Genomic DNA, 14,850 nt, shown 5'->3' on the forward strand with positions numbered 1-14,850 from the left:
AAAATAAAGAGAAGATAATGTGCCCAGACAGAGCGGTAAGCAACAAGAGAAAAGCAATTATAAGAAAAACAGTTTTGTATGATGCATATGCTTTTAAATGAACCAATGGCATCAAATACTAACATTCATATTTTTCAATTACCTTGAGAAGATGACTCATTCTCCATGATGTGTTTCCCAAACAGATTTCTGTGAGCATCCACTCTCCTCAACAGATGTTTCATCTATTGGTTGAAATGTGACCTTATTAAAAATATTAATTATTGTGCATTGTTCATACACATGCTTTACACTATACATGTGTGTATGTGTGCTGTATACACACACACACACATCTATGTATACTTATATGCACATTTGTGTAATGTTTTTTTTTTTTTTTTTTTTTCCAATTAGTGAGCCTGTTTTAGTCAGGAATTATTCCACTAATCTCTTTGTATCTTTGGCAACTAACACAATGCTTAGAATATAGAATATGTTCAATAAATGTTTATAGATTAACTGATTCTCTTTCATAAAATCCAGAATGGAATGGTTACTTCATCTCAAGATTCTTCTTATTTCAAATCTACCAGAAAGTTTTTGCTTATAAAAAATTTAGTTTCTTAAAAAATACTACCCTTAACTCCATTATGCCTATTGAATGTTCTGTATCAAACTTATACTCCATTTCCTAAATTTGTCATCTATTGCCTTCTTTTCTATTGGTACTTTAAGTTTTGTCCTCCTATAGCAATATAATTTTATTTCTTCTCCTGTAGTTGTTCATCCAAATATCCTCTATCTTTTCAACTCCTTCTGGTTTTAACATTTGCTCATGAGTATTTTTTTTAAATATATCATCATACTCTCTCACCCTGGTCCTTTGAATAAGCAATTGGCATTAAGAATCACTTTCTAATCATGGGCCTTATCTTATCAAATTACAGGGATACTTCTTGCCCCAAGGTTTCTAACTCATCTTGCTTCTTATACTTATTTGTGTATTTGCATACAAAGATCTGATTGTTAACTCTATTCTTACCTTTTTTCTCTTGTGAATTATTAAGAATCTTTACTGATTTGTATGTCCTCAAAATTACTGTTTATAGCAGCAATCTTGATAGATACATTTATTTCCTTTGCTATTCTTTCCATTTCAGTAATGTACCTTTAAGTATATTTTTCTAGCTCCAGCAAATATGAATATACACATACATACATATACATATACATATACATATATACATGTGTATACATACACATTTTATTAGCTTTGTTAGGTACTTTCTATACTTAAGTGGAAGCCTACCATTTTTTAAATTTAAATTTTATTTTTTTAATATGTGATAAATGTGATATTCTATACAAATAACTTGGCATCTCAGAATTCTGGTTAATGCTATAACAAAATAATAACTAGTTCTTATGTAGCACCTACTATATATTCTCATTTAATATTTAAAACAACTATATGGAATTAAGTACTATTAATATTCGTATTTTGCAGTTGATGAAAATGAGGAAAACAGAGGTTGATTGACTTGTCCAAGGTAACCACAGGTAAATACCTAGATTTGAACTAAGATAATAAGTTTCATAGAAAATTATGTCTTTCCTTGATAAAGGAAATTTCCTCACTAGAAAATTCCATTTATGAATGGCTGAAATGCAATCCCTCTCTGATTATAGATATCACATTCACACATTCAAACACACACATACACACACACTCTTTAGCAACACTGGAGTACTAGAGAGATTATTTTCTCCATTTTGCACATTAGGACATGGAGATTCAAAGAGATTTGTCCAGGGATACATGTATGGTTACTGTCATTTCATTTTATCCTAGTTCCCAGAGTTGTTTCCATTTTAACATGATGCTCTTGTACTTAGAAATCTTCAGAAAGTGTTTTTAACTATTTATTTGGAAATGTATAAAATAAATTCCTGTTTTAGATGAGAAGTTGAACTCTATGACCTTCATGGTCTTATAATAAGCTCTTAAATATGATAAAGTAAAACAAAAATTTCTTTCAAATTTCTTTTGTGCACTTTAAAATTCAAACTATACAAATAAACCACAAACATTTTCAGATAAAAATAAAATAATATTTTCCTTCCCACAACTACACATTATTTTGAAAGAGAAATTACATAGCCTCTCCTGGGACTAGTGAGTAATCAAACTTGTATGATCTGTGTCTTCCTTGGTTTTAACCAAATTTTCATTATTGGATTCTATTCCTTAGGTATCATTAGGGAACTGTGTCATTACCAGAGCCTAAATATAGAAGACACAACTTTTATTATATCTAGTTTTCTGTCCAAAGCAATCATTTTTATCAATAAGACTGATTTTAAAAAGGAATAAAGAAGAACTCTGAATAATAGAGAATTGTCTGTTGGAACTATGAATTTTTTATATTCATTAATACCAATTAGATATTGAGAGGTATCTATTGCTTTGAATAAATTATCTTTGATAGAGAATATCAATAAAACTCCTCTTGGGAATATTTGACAGATAAGACTAAGTTTTAGTTTACTTTATTAAGACATGCAGTATTATTTTAACTGTACAAAGGAAGATCATCTCTGGAAACAGAATTTATTTGCAATATCTGCAGTGCCCAAAGTACCTTCTAAAAGAGAATATGCAGTTATGTCATTTTTTCCAATTCAAATAGAGTTAAAAAGCAAAAATTGTTGTTTAAATATGCTAACATTTTATCCAATAGGAAAATGCTTTCCTCTGTTCCTCTTCTTCATTTTTTCCCACTGAAAACAGTATTACTCCTGAACAGTGGTTATCATAATAGGGGTTAACACATCTGTGCTTCATGGCTTATGGAACCTCAGGGAGTGTTTATCTCTGCTTGGCTTTTATGGCTCAGAGGCCCCTGAGGGGTAGTGCATGCATAATAGCTCCAGAAAGTACTTTCAATATTTTTTTTAACTTAAGATATTTACTATCCCTAGCGATGATTATGCATTGGAAAGTATACTATTCTTTGTCTATGTAGCCTTCCGCAAATCACTCAGCAGTTTGGAGTACAACATTCTTCAGAGATGAACTATCTGGCCAGAATGATAGCAAATGTTGTACAAGTAATTATATACATTAACTTTTACTTTCACATATCACTCACTTTGTGTGTTTAAATTTATTGATGCAATATCATAGGAAAAGAAAGCATTGTTTTTTTCTGTTTTTCCCTCCCTGTTTCAGTTGTAAAGGCAAAAGAAAATTACATATCTTACATATAGCATGCATTCTTAAGTTGGAAGACAGACCTAGTCCAAGGTGGGGTTTTCTAGCATAAGTAACTAAGAGGAAAAATCTATCCTTTCATATATTTTAAGCTATGACCGCAATTTAGTCATTTTAATGGGTCACCCTCTGATGCTCTGAACAAAGGCACAACTTTGCTACAGTTTAAATCATTTCCTAATAATAAGTCAAGTGCATGAGTATTACCTTTAGCTTCAGAAGCTTAATCTAGCAGAAAGACATCATTAATGCACCAAATGAAACCCCTTGGCAATGAAACAATAAATTGAGATTTGCTTGTGTATATATAGCATGATTAACTCATAAATTCCTAAAGATCAGACAGCTACCTTCAAAAATCCTCATCTGTGTCTTTTCTTTAGCAATGATATAATTAATTTACAAAAGAAAAATCAAAATATTTCTATATTTGATTTATTTATTTAATATTTTACCCAGTTTAATTCAAAAGAAAACAATGTACATTTATTTTTCAAAATTTTGATCCCGAGGTCCTCTTCCTTATTCTCACCCACAATTAAGAATACAACATGTGAAGGTAGGCAAAATATTTCCATAAAAGTCAAGTTGTGAAAAAACATAGATCTCCCATCCTAATAAAAATAAAAACCCTCAAGAAAAATTAAGTAAAAGAGAGAGTGTGTGTGAGAGAGAGAGAGAGAGAGAGAGAGAGAGAGAGAAAGAGAGAGGAAAGAAGGGAGGAAGAGAGAGGTGGAAGGAGGGAGGGAGAGAGAAAAAGGGAGAAAATATGCTTCAATTTGTATCCATATACTATCATTCCTTCTCTGGGTACGGACAGGATTTTTCATCATAATTCCTTCAGAGTAGTTGTGGACAATTGTACTATTGAGAATAGCAGTAATTTACAGTTGGACATTACTATTATTTTGTATACAGTATATTTCACTTTGAGTTCATGGAGGATTTTCCAGTGTTTTGTTTTTTTTTTGAGAGCATCATGCCCATAATTTCCCACAGAATAATAATATTCCTTCCATCACATGTACACACTCACACACACACATGCACACACACACACACACACACACACACACCACAATTCATTGAGCCATTCCACAATTGATGGGCATCTCCTCAATTCCCCATTTTTTATCCTAAGAAGAGAGCTGCTATGTTTTTTTTTTATATAACTCATTCTATTTTTAAAATCTCTTTTGGAAAAAGGAATGTCTCATACTGGTATTTTTAGGACAAAGTGTATATATATGTATATATATATATATATATATATATATATATATATATATATATATATATAAATTTATAGCCCTTTCGGCACAGATCATATCTTTTGATCATTTATCAATTGGGGCATGGCTCTTATTTTTTATGAATTTGACTCAATTCCTCTATGTTTGAGAAATAAGGTCTTATTAGAGAAACTTGCTTCAAAATTCTTCTTACAATTACTATTGCTAACAGTATTCCCACTCCCATTTATTCTTTCTTTCTTTTCACCCTTCTTTCTCAAAAATGTTTTGTTGCTGACCACTCCCTCCTCAATATGGCCTCTTTTTATCACCCTTTTCTTCTTCTCCTATCCCATTCCCCTCTTATTTTCCTGCAAGAAAAGATAGAGTCCTATACCCATATTAATTGGGTATATTATTTCCTCTTTAAGCCAATTCTTATAAGAGTAAGATTAAACTCCTTCACCCTATCCTCCCCCTCTTCCCTTCCACTATAAAAACTTTTTCTTGCCTCTTTTTTGACAGATAATTTGCACTATTTCTCTTCTCCCTTTCCCTTTCTCCCAGTACACTCCTCTGTCACTCCTTAATTTCATCATTTTCGAAAAGATATTATCCCTTCATATTCAATTCATACATGAGCCTTCTGTCTATATATCTCTTCCAAATGTCATAATAATGAGAAAGTTCTGAATTACAAGTATCCTCCCATGTAGGAATATATACCAATAAACTTTATTAAGTCCCTTATGAAATCACTTTCCTGATTATCTCCTTACACTTCTCCAGAATCTTATATTTGAAAATTAGATTTTTCCACTCAGTTCTGGTCTTTTAATCACAATTTTTTTAAATGCTCTACTTCATTGAATTTTCAACTTTTCCTCTGAAGGATTATACTCAGTTTTGTTGGGTAGGTGATACTTGGTTATAATCCTAGCTCTATTATTCTTCAGAATATCTTATTCCAAACCTTCTAACATAGACTTGCATTATCCTGACTGTGGCTCTACTACATTTGAATTGTTTCTTTTTGGATATTTGCAATATTTATTCTTGACCTGGAAGTTCCAGAATTTGTCTATAATATTCCTGGAAATTTTCATTTTGGGATCCCTTTCAGAAGGTGATTAATGGATTGTTTCAATTTTTTTTACCCTCTCACTCTAGAATATCAGGACATTTTTCCTTGATAATTTTTTGAAAGATAATGTCCAGGTTCTTTTTTATTTTTCGTCATGACTTTCAGGTAAACTAATAATTTTAAAATTATCTCTCCTGGTTCTATTTTCCAGCTCAGTTGTTTTTCCAGTAGGGTATTTCACATTTTTTCTATTTTTCCAATTTTTCCACTTTTATTTTTGTTTTATTATATCTTTATTTCTCATAAAGTCATTACCTTCTATTTGCTCAATTCTATTTTTTAAGGAAATTTTTCTTCAGTGAACTTTTGTACCTCCTTTCCCAAGTGACCAATTTTGATTTTCAAGACATTGTTATCCTCATTAGCTTTTTGTATTTCCTTTTGTACCACTCTAATTCAATTCTTTCCCTAATTTTTCCTATCTTTCTTACTTGATTTCCATGGCCGGAGCCCAATTCTTATTTTTCTTAGAGGCTTTAGAAGTAGTAATTTTAACTTTGTTATCATCTTCTGTGGGTATAATTTGATCTTCCTTTTCACCATAATAACTTTTAATGGGCAGAAACTTTTTTTCTGCTGTCTGTTCATTTTCCAGCCTTTTACGTGGCTTTGTTAGAGTAGGGCTCTGTTTCCAGGGTAGTGGATGCATTGTCCCAAGCTCCAGGGGGTTTATACAGCTGTTTTCAGAAATACTTCTAGGAATCTGACCATAAGCACTCTTTCCTGCCCTGGAGCTGTTAGACATGTCCCTGCCCCACTGTACCTGTAAGACGTAGTGTGCTAAAGTTAGAGAGTCCTGCTTTGTCTATGAGGGGGCCATGGCTGTAAGTGGGCATGTCTAACCCCTCCTTTCTACACTGAAGCCTTAGCCCTTTCATTGTATCTTCTCTCTTTTTCTCTTTAGCCAATTCTGCTTTTCAAGGCAATCTTGTATTCATTGGATTTTTGATTTTCTACCTCTCTTCAAAAATGCCTCATTTTGTGTTGTCTACACATATGCCAAGATGGAACTCACCATCACAAAAAACTTAAACTTGACCCCAGAGAAACATCAGTGAAAATGTAACCCCCAAGAACTCAACTTTTCAGTATGAATATTTTACACATGAGAAGTTGTCAAACTCTACAAATTAGGATGTGATTTGTTATTTTGTTTACTATCCAAACTTATGAATGTGTTAATAAAACAGATTAAACTTAAAGATGTATCCTGCTTTTCTCCTTGTTAATATCTACTAATCCCTACTTGACCAGTGACATCTCCTTAATTTATAATCCCTGGAAAATCTTATTTCATTTATTAACCCTATTTTTCATATCCTGTTCTATAATCCTTTGACTTTCAACCCAAATATTAGACTGAAACATTTTCCTTCAATTTTACTAATGGTTCTCTTAATTGATAAATCCAATGACTAGCCCTCCCTTCTCTAATATACATTGTCTTCCAAGAGCTTTCATAACACATTTTCTCCAAATTCTCCTTTTCTTTCTCTATTCATTCTTTCTTTTGCTGATCTCAACAGCTCCCATGAGTTAAATTATGGTTTTGCTTCAGACAAATTCTGAAACTACTTATCATGGCCTCATCTTTGCCTTAACATTCTAGTCTTACATCTTCTCCTGTTGTATGAATATTGCTCCTGGGACTGCCAAATAAGCATCTCAAATTCAACATGCTAACACATAATTCACTTTCTACCCCTCTACAAACCCATGGCTCTCTTAAATCCCCCTGTTTCTTTCATTTCCTTTTATTTATTTCTTTTGACTTAAGAAATAAAACAAACATTTCCAAAAAAAAGTAAAATAAAAAATATTGTACATGAAACTACACATTAATTAATTAATTAATGATTATTCACAATTAATTATTAATAATTAATTCTTTTAAATACATAATAGTTATTATGTAACGTTTTCCTCTCTCCTCTCCTGAGATGACTATGATTATTAACACATAAAAACAAATATACTTATGTATATATACTTGTGTATTTATTTCTGTGTGCATATATATACATATTATATATATTTATATTTTAGATTTATCAATTCTTTCTCTGGATCTAGTATCTTCCTTCATATGTTTTGCAGCTAATTTGGGTATTTATAATAGCCAAAACAAGTTAGACTCTTGAAGTTACTAGTAAAACAAATATTGTTGTTATTATATACAATGTTCTCTAGCTTCTGCTTATTTCACTCTTCATTATATCATGAAAATCTATCCATGTTTTTTTAAGATTGTCATTATCTTTCTAATCACACAGATTTCCCACTTAGGAAACATCCTCAGCTTTTCACTCTCACTTATTCTCCATTTCCTAACAAAAAAAGTACTATTGAAGCTGTTTCCTCTGTACTCAACCCCTTCTCTTCACTTTCTCCAACACACTATAGTTTAGTCACTAATTATCTGTCATCTGTATTTTTGTATAGGCCTAATTGCTCTCCTAGTCTCCAATCTCTCTTCTCAATGACTTGTTATTTTATATGCTAACTTGATATTATTAAAAGACAAGTATAGCCATGGCATTGCATTCTGAAGAAAAAAGAAAAACTTAAAAAAAAAAACATATCAAAGCAATATCATTTGTGTTTAAAGATCTTTGTATACAACATTCCAGAATTTCATTACAGCTTCTCTTCCAATGTGCTAAATATCAACATTAAAATACAATTGTTATCTTATCAATCACTATCACTGCTTGTGGTTATTTTTGCTCCCCACCATAGTTATTTTTTTTATTTCAGGCATTTTAGTTCAGGTCCTTTCCAATATTCTTGAATGAATGGATGGATGGAAGAGGCATTTATTATGTACTTACTATGTGAAAAGCAGAGGTAAACACTGGAAATGCAAATGAAAAAAATTAGACAGTTCCTATTCTTAAAGAACTCACATTCTGAGGGGAAGATAATACATAAAGAAGCATTCAGTTTTAGACAGCTGAAAAATGTTTCACAGTCTTTTTCTTAGGATGCAGAAGCAAAGCAGATGATAATGCTTCTTCTTAAATGTAATTTTCACTGACAAAATAATATCTGTTTCTGATGTTACTACATTTGATAGTACCAACAACTTTGATGGAAAAATTATCTTTTCCAGATCTTCAATAATTATGGTTGTACTGCCAGCAGCAGGAATTATGAGGTTACGGGAGGGGCGGAGCCAAGATGGCGGAGAAGACACACCGGACTTTCAAAGCTCTTCTTACCCTCTTTATCAATATTATATCAAGCCTCAAAAATAGTCTTGACTGCTACAATTCGTAAAGATAAGAAGTAGAACAACTCACCAGCCAAAGAAAATCTGCAGTCTCGCCAAAAAAGGTTGGTTCCGGGGCCAGGGGGGAGATCAGCGCAGACAGGGAGAGAAATTAGGTTCCGAGGAGAGCCTCAAACCGAAAGTGAAAGCACAGATCTCAGCACAAGCAAGCAGCCCCAACCCGCAGTATGGGGCTTTTCCTTGGGTCAGCTGTGATCCTGCACGGCAGGAGGACTCAGCCCGGGTTAGCCTCCAATCTGAGCAGTGGGGAGCTTGGCTTGGAGCCATAGAGCTTTTCCAGGGCCGATTTGCATCAGGCAGAGATACTGGGCAGAGTTTGCCCCAGTCTGTGGTCTGCTGTCAGCTGCTAATACTCACAGTCCCACAGGAGGCTCCAGCCTGGGGCAGTGACACTTTCACCCCTTAGTCTCTAGCCGAGGGCAATCGCTAACCCACACAGCCCTACTGGGCACTTAGATAGCTTGGCCAGTGCTGATTCCACTTGCTGTTGGGGGAAGGGAAAACTCTCACTCAGAGCACTCCCATACCTCAGAGCCAGAAATCGGTTTACATCTTTCCCTGCTCTGCAGAGGAAGCTGGGTAACCCCTTGCCTAGGAGACATACCCTAAAGGCTTTAAAACATGAATAAAAAGATGAAAAGAACAATCAACAGCTTCTATGAAGAAAAAGAGCAGGTCAGCAAACCTGAAGAGACCTCAAACAGCAAAAATGCATCAGACTGTCCTCCTTTACATGATGCTCTCATAGAAGAGACTCATTAAAAGTCCTCAAAAGAGAGTTAGAAGATAAATGGGGAAAGGAAAGAGAAGCCTTACAAGAGAGCAACAACTTCCCTGAAATACCAATTGAAAAGTAAAAAATCTCAGGAAAGTAAGAATTGTGAATTGAAAAAATAAAGAATTCACTAGAAAGTAGGATTTGTGAATTGAAAAGACAAAGAACCTCAAGAAAGTAGGATCTGTGGAATAGGAAAAGACAAAGAACACGCAAGAAAGTAGGATCTGTGAATTGAAAAGAAAATAATTCACTAAAAAAAAAATTAGTGAAATGGAAAAAATCTCACAGACCAAAACAATACATTTAAAAACTCAGTTGACATATACAGAAAGAAGTAAAAAAGCTAATGAAGAAAATAATTTTTAAAAAATTAGAACTGAACAAATAGAAACTAATGATTCATTGAGACAGCAAGAATCAGTCAAGCAAAACAAAAATGACAAACTGAAAAAACATGAATTATCTACTTGCAAAACGACAGACTTGGAAAATAGATCTAGAGAGATAATCTGAGGATTATTGATTTCCAAAAACTATGATGAAAAAAGAGCCTGATACTATTTTACAAGAAATCATCAAAGAGAAACTGCCCAGATGTAATAGAATCAGAAGGTAAAATAGGCATTGAAAGAATTCATCAAACACCTTCTTGAAAGAAACCCTAAAATAAAAACCCCAAGGAATATTGTGGCAAAATTTCAAAACTATCAGATTAAGGAAAAAATTTTACAAGCACAAAAAATCATTTAAATACTGAGGTGCCACAATAAGGATTCACCCAAGATCTGGCTGCCTCTACATTAAAGGAAAGAAGGGCCTGGAAATGATATCTGAAAGGCACAAGAACTTGGGATGCAGCTAAGAATAAACTACCCAGCTAAGCTGAGCATTTTCTTACAGGGAAGAAGATGGAATTTAATTAAACAAATGAATTCCATTTGTTTCTGAAGAAAAACAAGAACTAAAACAAAAAATTTGATCTCCAAGCATAGAACTCAAGAGATGCAGAAAAGGTAAAAAATAACTCTTGAGAATTGTATTTCTGTTGTGGATATACAAAAAGAATACATGTATAATTTGATTGTACTGATATAACATAAAAAGGGAAGTAGATATGGAAAAGGGATGATGGCAGAATAAGGTGGGAAGGAGGGATAAAAAGAGGGAAACCACATCCCACAAAGAGGCAAAGGAAACTTATCATATCTGAGGGAATTTATAGAGGGGGAGGAACATTGTGAGAATCTTACTCTCACTAGAGTTGGCTCAAAGAAAAAATAATTGACATTTGTTTTAGAGAAAATTCTTCTCACCCATTAAAAACGGGGAGAGGAAAAGGGAAAAGAAAATGAGTAATAAGGGAAGGAAGGGGGAAAGACTCAAAGGGGGGAGGGAGGGATTATAAAGAGGATAACTATCATGATACAAGAGGGGTACATAAGTTTAAAAGGGGGAAAGAGGGTTGGGGGAGGCAAGATTAAGTAAAGCATAATCTGGGGTTATTAGGATGGCAGGAAATACAGATTTAGTAATTCTAACCGTAAATGTGAATGGGATGAACTCCCCATAAAGAGGAGGCAGATAGCAGACTGGATCAAAGTCAGAACCTCTACAAAATGTTGTTTACAAGAAACACATTTAAAGCAGGGAGATACATATAGAGTAAAGGTAAAAGGCTGGAGCAAAATCTATTATGCTTCAGGTGAAGTCAAAAAGTAGTGGTAGCTCATCCTTATCTCAGATCAAGCAAAAGCAAAAATTGATCTAATTAAAAAGATAAGGAAGGAAACTACATCCTGCTAAAAGGGTAGATAAACAACGAAGCAATATCAATATTAAACATATATGCACCAAGTGGTATGGCATTCAACTTCCTAAAGGAGAAGTTAAGAGAGTTGCAAGAAGAAATAGACTACAAAACTGTAATAGTAGGAGATCTCAATCTTGCACTCTCAGAATTAGACAAATCAAACCACAAAACAAATAAGAAAGAAATTAAAGAAGTAAATAGAATATTAGAAAAATTAGGTATGTTGGATCTTTGGAGAAAATTGAATGGAGATAGAAGGGAATATACTTTCTTTTCAGCAGTTCATGGAACCTATTCAAAAGTTGACCATATATTAGGACATAAAGACCTCAAAATTAAATGCAAGAAAGCAGAAATAGTAAATGCTTTCTTTTCAGATCATGATGGAATAAAACTACACTCAAAAAAATGTTAGGGGGAAATAGACCAAAAAGTAATTGGAAACTAAACAATCTCATCTTAAAGAATGATTGGGTGAAGCAGCAAATTATAGATACAATTAATAATTTCACTCAAGATAATGACAATGATGTGACATCATACCAAAATTTGTGGGATGCAGCCAAAGTAGTAATTAGAGGGAATTTTATATCCTTAGAGGCTTACTTGAATAAAACAGAGAAAGAAAAGATTAATGAATTGGGCTTGCAACTAAAAAAAGACCAAATTAAAAACCCCAATCAAATACTAAATTGGAAATTCTAAAATTAAAAGGAGAAATTAAAAATATTGAAAGTAAAAAACTATTGAACTAATTAATAAAATTAAGAGTTGGTTCTATGAAAAAGCCAATAAAATAGATAAGCCTTTGGTAAATCTGATTAGAAAAAGGAGGGAGGAAAATGGAATTAGTAGTCTTAAAAATGAAAAGGGAGAACTTTCCACCAATGAAGAGGAAATTAGAGAAATAAAAAGGAGTTATTTTGCTCAACTTTATGCCAATAAATTTGATAACCTAAGTGAAATGGATGACTACCTCCAAAAATACAGACTTCCCAGACTAACAGAGGAGGAAGTAAATTGCTTGAATAGTCCCATTTCAGAAAAAGAAATAGAACAGGCAATTAAACAACTCCCCTAAGAAAAAATCCCCAGGACCAGATGGATTTACATGTGAATTTTACCAAACATTTAAAGAACAATTGGCCCCTAATGCTATATAAATTATTTGATAAAATAGGGAATGAAGGAGTCCTACCAAATTCCTTCTATGACACAGACATGGTACTGATACCTAAACCAGGTAGGCTGAAAACAGAGAAAGAAAATTATAGACCAATCTCCCTAATGAATATTGATGCTAAAATCTTAAATAAGATATTAGCAAAAAGACTACAGAAAATCATCTCCAAGATAATACACTATGATCAACTAGGATTTATACCAGGAATGCAGGGCTGGTTCAATATTAGGAAAATTATCAATATAATTGGCCATGTTAATAACCAAATTAACAAAAACCATATGATCATCTCAATAGATGCAGAAAAGCATTTGATAAAATCCAGCATCCATTCCTATTAAAACACTTGAGGTATAGGAATAAATGGACTTTTCCTTAAAATTATCAGCAGCATCTATTTAAAACCATCAGTAAGCATCATATGTAATGGAGACAAACTGCAACCATTCCCAATAAGATCCGGAGTGAAACAAGGTTGCCCACTATCACCGTTACTATTTAATATTGTATTAGAAACGCTAGCTATAGCAATAAGAGCTGAGAAAGAGATTAAAGGAATAAGAATAGGCAAATGAGGAAAACAAATTATCACCTTTTGCCGATGACATGATGGTATACTTAGAGAACCCCAGAGATTCTGCAAAAGTTATTAGAAATAATCCACAACTTTAGCAAAGTTGCTGGTTATAAAATAAACCACATAAGTCATCAGCATTCTTATATATCACTAACAAAATCCAACAGTCAGAGTTACAAAGAGAAATTCCATTTAAAGTAACTACTGATAATATAAAATATTTAGGAATTCATCTGCCAAGGGAAAACCAAATCATTTCTAATGGAGCAGTAATGAACTGAACTAGCTATGCCCAGAAAAAGAACTCTGGGAGATGACTAAAAACCATTACATTGAATTCCCAATCCCTATATTTATGCACACCTGCATTTTTGATTTCCTTCACAAGCTAATTGTACAATATTTCAGAGTCTGATTCTTTTTGTACAGCAAAATAACGCTTTGGTCAGGTATACTTATTGTGTATCTAATTTATATTTTAATATATTTAACATCTACTGGTCATCCTGCCATCTAGGGGAGGGGTTGGCGGGGTAAGAGGTGAAAAATTGGAACAAGAGGTTTGGCAATTGTTAATGCTGTAAAGTTACCCATGTATATATCCTGTAAATAAAAGGCTATTAAATAAAAAAAAAAAATAAAAAAAAAGGAATTATGAGGTTACATTTCCATAGGATAATGACTGATTGCACTGATATGAAGCAATGGTTATTTCTTTTTGGTCCTCAGCTTTGGGCTATCTCAATAAGGAATAGTGTTCAAGGTGGTGGTAGTTTGACTCCCCTATTGTGAAGACCGTGTATTTTTAAATCAGCAGGAGTCAGGAATTCAGGTTAGGGGAAAATCGTCAGTCTTTATTCTCAGTGAAGAAGGACCAGAGGTGGAAGATAATCGGCGATAGCAATGTGTGCAGCTGAGTCAAGATCAGCAGCCACAGGACCAGCAGCTAGGAGTATGGAACCAAGGTCAATCTCTCCCAGCTTCCCTTCCTGTCTCTCTGTCTCCACCCACCAAAATCATCATTTCCTATACAACACATCAGGCAGGGACCATTCTTTATCCAATCGTGTATATTAATAGAATATAGTCCAATTACTATTTAGCCTCATGTACTTGGGACCTCAGTGCATCAACTCAAACCTCAGCCCATTATACCCTATAACATAATGACTCATCTCAAGATTACTTACTATATTTCCTGGTTTACATATCCTGTGGACAGGACCTTTTCTTGGATGATAGATCTAGCAAATTTGGTAGAAGTCAGTGGCCACAGGTATATTTTAATATTTCATGAATAACAAAATAGCCCTTATAATGTCTCCTGACATATTTCTTCTCCTGATCTTGTTACAAAATAGCCCACATCCATATATGGTCACATTTGTAATTAATAATGTGTTTTAAACCTCAATCATGAAACTCATCTTGAGAAATTTGCCGCAGCCAACAATTTCATGTATCTTCCATCAACTTTTGGAAAAACAGAACTTTTTATTCTTCAGAACTTCCATTATTTAGAGTCATATACCTACTTGTCTATTCAGATATCTCATATATATATATATATATATATAT

The sequence above is a fragment of the Sarcophilus harrisii genome, chromosome 1, assembly GCF_902635505.1.
Source record: "Sarcophilus harrisii chromosome 1, mSarHar1.11, whole genome shotgun sequence".
Lineage (NCBI taxonomy): Eukaryota > Metazoa > Chordata > Mammalia > Dasyuromorphia > Dasyuridae > Sarcophilus > Sarcophilus harrisii.